The sequence below is a fragment of the Morone saxatilis genome, unplaced genomic scaffold (assembly GCF_004916995.1).
Source record: "Morone saxatilis isolate NCDOM2014 unplaced genomic scaffold, NCSU_SB_2.0 Contig21, whole genome shotgun sequence".
Taxonomy (NCBI): domain Eukaryota; kingdom Metazoa; phylum Chordata; class Actinopteri; family Moronidae; genus Morone; species Morone saxatilis.
In genome coordinates, this window is record NW_023339774.1 from 7,727,924 (window position 1) to 7,734,321 (window position 6,398).

Consider the following 6,398-nt stretch of genomic DNA (forward strand, 5'->3'; position numbering starts at 1 on the left):
ACACACACACACACACATTTCTTGCAGCTGTCTGTCAGACACTGACTGCAGCCATGTTGCACTTTCCCAGCTGCAGCAGGCTTGTTTTGGTTTGTTGTTGACAAGTCATCATTGGTATAAATATTTTGATTTCAACCAGAAAGTCTTTATTATTTAAGCCCAGTCAGATGGCGGCGGTAGACAACAAGTGCTCAGTTGCTTTGTAACGGACATAAACAAGGCTTTGTGCCTCATGGCGCTTGAGCTGACACTCAGCGGCGTGAGGTCAGCGGCAGCACATGCTTGCGATGGCATTAAAGTAGCCCATTAGTAGGGCATTAAACGAGAGAAATCCAACAATACTATCTTACCTAATTGGCCTCATTTGTTACCTTTTTTACTTTCTGTTCTCCACTCAAAGGTCAGAGAAGAGAGGTAATTAAAGAACCTGCTATCTTTGCTCTTTCGTGAATGCATTTGTGTTTCTTCTCTGCTTTGGTGACCTTGATTCGCTCTTATTTTCTATGATAGTAAAAGTAAAAGTGAGGCTTTACTTTTGCGTAATCTCTCTCTCTCTCAGTCTCTCTGTGTAAGGGTGTGTGTGGGTGCCTAACGGCGTGTATATATCTGAAGGATTGCGGTCTAAGTGATCTCAAGGTGCTATCATGTTTGTTTGATGGAGGATAATTAAATAGGTAATAGAAACCAGCCTGCTCTCATCACTATCGATTCATTTGCAGCACACACACGCACACACAAACACACACAGACCCAATACCCTAAAGCCTCTGGTCTCTAAGAGGAGATGTCTGATACTCCCACATCAACTATCAACAACCTTTCATGTTTTAATGGGTTTGTTTAACCTAATCCACATTAGCCCCCATCCTTCAGCCCCACACCCACAAATTCTTCAGTGCAGCAGTCCAAATCCATAAACTGAGTCCTTCACTGAAAACCGTTTGTTTGATGAAAATCAAACAGATGATCCCACAAAGGAACCATCCTAAATCACAAGCCTTCTGTATTCTATCGATGCACGACTTTCACTACAAATTAAACTATGACAGCAACAGAAGAATAAGACTGTTGCTGACAGTATTCTACAATAAAGCTCAATTTTGCATTTTTACAAACTGCTCTCGATGGCTTTAAGCCAATGTCAGCGTGTCTTGAGCAGACACAACTCATTGCCAGTACATATTTTGATCAAGAGCCTCTGGCTATGTTGAGATTTTCCTTTATTCACAAAGAAAAGGGAGAGAAAACTCTATAAATGAAAGGGTAACCCCAAATGACTACAAAAATCTATTTTTATAACTTACTCCTAATGGTATGTACTCATTCAGGTAATTTTGGGTCAGAGAACCATAGTTTTTTCTGTTGACGTTCTAAAAGTTCTGCGGCTACCCAAATAGCAAAAGTAAAATATAATGTTTTAAATAATTATTTAGGCAACACAAAACACTAAAAAGAAATACATTTCCATTTTCTCCCATCCTGTCGGGGTGGCAACTGATGTTTCAATGTCAGATATCTCGTCTACATGGCTCGACATGACTAGGTGTAGGTTAGGTGAACTGACCTTTTAAGATTTTGTTATGGTGTCAAATAGCAGTCCCAAATTTCCTTTTTCTCCTAACTCTCTGTTACAGCATAACCGCTATTTGGGCTGACATTTTTTGATATTTGGAGCTTCTATTGGGAACACAGAAGCAAAAAAAAATGGGTACATAAAAAAAAATCATGCAAATCAATGCTTACTGTACTTTGTTACCCGTAGTTCAACTAACAATAATCTCTGTCACATGTAACTACAAACGTATTTATTTAGATTTATTATACATTTTTCATGTAGCATCTGTTTCGTTGTCATAAATAAAGCGCATGTTGTGGTTTTCTTTTCAAAGTGCATCATTTAATTTAACAAGAGCGTCATAAACTGTGTGCCTTTGTTCTCCAAAATGTGTTTAGTTTGTTCATGTATCTGTATGACAATGATTAGCTGTGATGGATGCTAGTGACCCAATAATTGTGACAAGGACACAACATTAACATTGAAGCAGGGACAATGGCAGTGCAGCTGCGTGGCCACTGCATTATTCAGACAGGATGGATGGATGGAGAAAAGGGGAAGGAGAGAAAATGGGGAGTGGGAACAAGAGGGGGACAGGAAGGAAGGATGAGACAAGGGAGAGAAAGTGGGGATAGAAGTGGGGCTATGTATGGAGCAATTTATGAATAGAGTGGTAGAGAGAGGGAGGGAGGGAGGGAGCGCAGATGGATGTACAGTACAGATGGATGGTTGTAATGGGGGGAGGAGAATAGGTGAATAGGATTGGGGATGAACTAACAAAAGGAAAAGTGAGGTAGATGGTTCTGCAAGGGTGTTGTAGTATGTGATTGGTATCTGTACCCAAAGCATTAAACACTGAGTAGAAGATGTCATACAGTAATACTATATTTCAAGATATATGAATATATGAATTGTGCAAGGCAATACATATATGAAGTTGATTACAGGATATATCTAGAACACAGGTTGTCAAACTACGGTGCGTTGGACACGAGCTGTCACTATGGTACATGAAGGAAGCTCTTAAATCTATATCTACAACCTAAATTCTATATTTTATATAAGCTAAAATTTGATGGCAAGATAATAGGCGGAAGTGAAATGAATGGTTCAAAAGCACTGCAATCGTGGCTCCAAACGAGAACTATTGGGAAGAGAAGTGTGGACTAGGAGAACTCCTTTTCCACCAAATTAGCTCTGTTTCTTGACAGTCAACAATAAATAATCTTCTTATTTGGAATAAAACTGCCTCCTGCGTGAACTGTCCATAGCTGAACAGGGTCAGCCTACATTAATGTATTTTAATGGCGGTCGTAATGGTGCTACTTGGAGAGCCTAATATTTGAGGTGATGCGCGGTGTAAAACGTTTAAGAAACACTGGTCTAGAATACAGAAGATTCATTCTGTACATAAACATAGGCTTAATTTACTTTCTGTCATTTAGTTGTTTGGTTGTAATTTTGTGTCATTCTCAGGGATTCTTTAAAGTGTTGAGCAGCTCATTATTTCATGTATTCACCAATGATTGGCCATCACATACACACACACACACACACATACCGTGCAGCCCCCACCCTCGCTGCCATAGGAACTATTAGTGGAAACACCATGGGGACACATAGATAAAGCCTCTCATTGCCAGAGTACTGATCTGTAATCACTGCTGTCTTTTAACAAGGAACAAGACAAACTGGGCCCCGAGGACCGTTTTTTTGATTGTAAAGCAGTATTTGTTCACTCATTCTCAGCGGTTTCAAGAATTGCAAAAATATCATGTTTAAATTGCTGTCTAGACTTCAATTTCATGTGTTTATTCCCCTGTTAAATAGCCAAAAAGAGAACATTGTTAGCTCAATATCTGAAGAAGAAGTGTAAGCAGTGTGTGCATAATTTGAATAATTAATCAAGGGAAGTCAAACTTGCTTGTAAAGTTGTTTAAACACACTTATTTGTGCCATTATACATAAGCTTTTGGGCAGTGAGGTCAGGAGGTTCGATATTGCAGTGCCTGTATTTGGCCCTATCATGGTCTATTTTAAGTTTTGCACTGTGTTAAAATTTGTTCCGTCTTGCCTTTGGTGTCAGCGAGCTGATAAAATATGCATGGTTTGGACTTTTCACCTTTCCGATTTTTATTCCTTGTATAAATCAAAGGAAAATGGAGCCTTTTATGGTTGGAGCTCATCCATGTTTGATGTGCAGCCAGGAGGGAGACCTAGATAATAGAAGCTATCAGAGACATACAGCACTCTGTGTGTATGTGTGTGTGCGCACAGGGATGTATGTGTGCGTGTGTGCATGCATGTGTGTGTGTGTCCTCTTTTGGATTCTGTTTCATTCCCAGGCATTAATGGACTTGAATGTATTACAACATACACTTTCCGAAGGTCTGACACCGAGCTAAACGGGTTCACACACACACACACACACACGCACATATGGCTGTATTTAATAACCGTATTAAAAGTTTGATTGCAGTAAAATGCAACAACATCAGACAGAATCAGCCACAGCACCAAATGAGGTCAAGCAGTCAGAAATGTCTTTTTCAGACAGATGTTAAAAAGCAGTGAGACATTCGAATTGTGTGCTCTGAAATGTGCTCATCTTAACCTTATACATCATTCATTCGGTGCTTATCCATTTAGACAAATCATCCATTCAAAGTAATTCAAACTTTCATTGATTTTTCTGCCTGGGAGACTACAAAATAAGAAGAAAATACCTCTAGGGGGATATCACTAAGGGAAAAGCACAAAGTGATCAAAGTAGAGTGAAGTGATTCATCATCAGCTGGGGATGATAACTGATTGCCTGCTGGGATTGTCTTTATAGAAACTTCACTCATATCTCTATTTGTGCATTTTGTTGTTCCCCTTGGCAGCTCGATCTCGCCGTGGGACAAAAATCAATAGTCATTTTAGAAACATGACTTAATAATGACTTATTACACACTGTAGTGAGCACTACTGTTGAGACAGAGGTCAGACTGAGCAACCATTTCTCTGAGATTTATGTTCATATGCAGCTAATCTGTATTAGCTAAACATATTTTGCCACCAGCAGTATTTTTTTAACCAACATATCAGCAAAACCTTCATTTTGAACATACCTGCAAACATTTTCTTTCATTGCAATATCTTCTTAAGCCAACTGAAGTATTGCTATGGTAGTTATGGTATTTCTCTTGTATTGCTAACTAAAATCACTTAAATAAGTTGAGTTTGAGCACTTATATAAGATTTGTGAAAAGATTGCAGTCATGCTCGAAGGGGAACGCCACCGATTTTACACATCAACGTCTGTTTATAGGTCCTAGGGAGAGCAACCGCATGTGTGAAAAAAGTTGTGCAATGCCTTTTGTGGCTCCAAAGGGTTCTACATTTGATAAACTGCCCCAAGTGACTGAGCCAGCATCGTTTGGGGCTGAAGACTACCAGTTTGAAAATGAGAAAATCTGGGGGTTGTACAGAGAGAAGTGAGCTTTGTACTGTAGCCCACTCCTCGTCTCTGCTTGAGGTTAGTGGGTGAAGGCTACATTAGCCTTTACTAGCATAACTCACCAGATCTCCAACCTCAGTAAACATTTTTTTTAATGAGTTTATAGTCTCAATCGCTAGTTTCAAGTCTTCTTCCGTACAGCGTGATGATCATTTTGGAAATGATGGTCCAATTTAGAATAAAATAGATGATAAAGGATGGATAAAGCAGGGTATGCTTTAGGGTGTGGCTACCTTGTTGATTGACAAGTCATTCTCACTGAGTCCGGTACAGCTCAGTGCATGAAACTCAGATTCAAACTGGCCAAAACTAGGCCGTGGTTGATCAAATATCAATCAAGGATCTTATTACTGCACCTGCCTATTTCTCATCTTAAAAATCTTCCCACAAACATATTTTAGTGTACTGTTTTAGCTGTAATAGGAGATTTGTCCAGGCAAGCTGCCATTGGTTTACGGGCGAGTCAAAACTGTGCAGCCAATGGAGCACAGCTTAACTTGTGGTTACATACACCTCTGCTGGCTCTGACGACGACCATGAATACCAAACTCGAAGCTTCAAAAACCTAAATCCAATAGGTGACGTCATAGCATCAAATTTTGGTCACCCCAAAAGAAAGGAATTTCATTTGTGCTGCTCAAAGCATTGGAAAATTACATTTCTCACCAAGATACAGTGTGTCAGTCCCACAGGATAATCCACAGTCTTCGCTGTCAGTTTAGAACTATTGCTTTGGTAATTCTAATAAAAACGGTGTAAAATAAAATTCCATTTACCTTCTTCACTGGAAATGCTATGGTGGCACACACTGAGGATTTTATTATTTCAAAACCTGTGCACTTAACAATGAAAATATCTGCATGGTTTTATAAGATACGACAAGGCATAATGCTTTTTTTATGATTTGGGTGAACCCAATCCCTTACAAAAGTCAATACAAAGTTGAAGTATTTAAGATTGAAACCCACTTTGTATGGCACCCCTTCCTCCACACAAGAGTGTCACAAATGTACTGACAATTAATGTGCATTCGCCAGTGAATGTACCTCAACAATTCAAACTGATTGGCATGGAATTCCAAGGAGACAGAACGGAGAGCCCACTTCATTACACATATATGATACATTACACATATATAATACTGTGCAAGATACCTGCATATATGCAACAGAAGAACATTCTTAAACGTTCAAATGATACACGCACGAAACACACACACACACACACACACACACACACACACACACCACACACGTTTACACACACAGCACATTTCTTTATTGAAATACAATATCCTAGGTGATGCATTGCAGTCATTAGTGTTGCCCTTTGCAGGAGGCA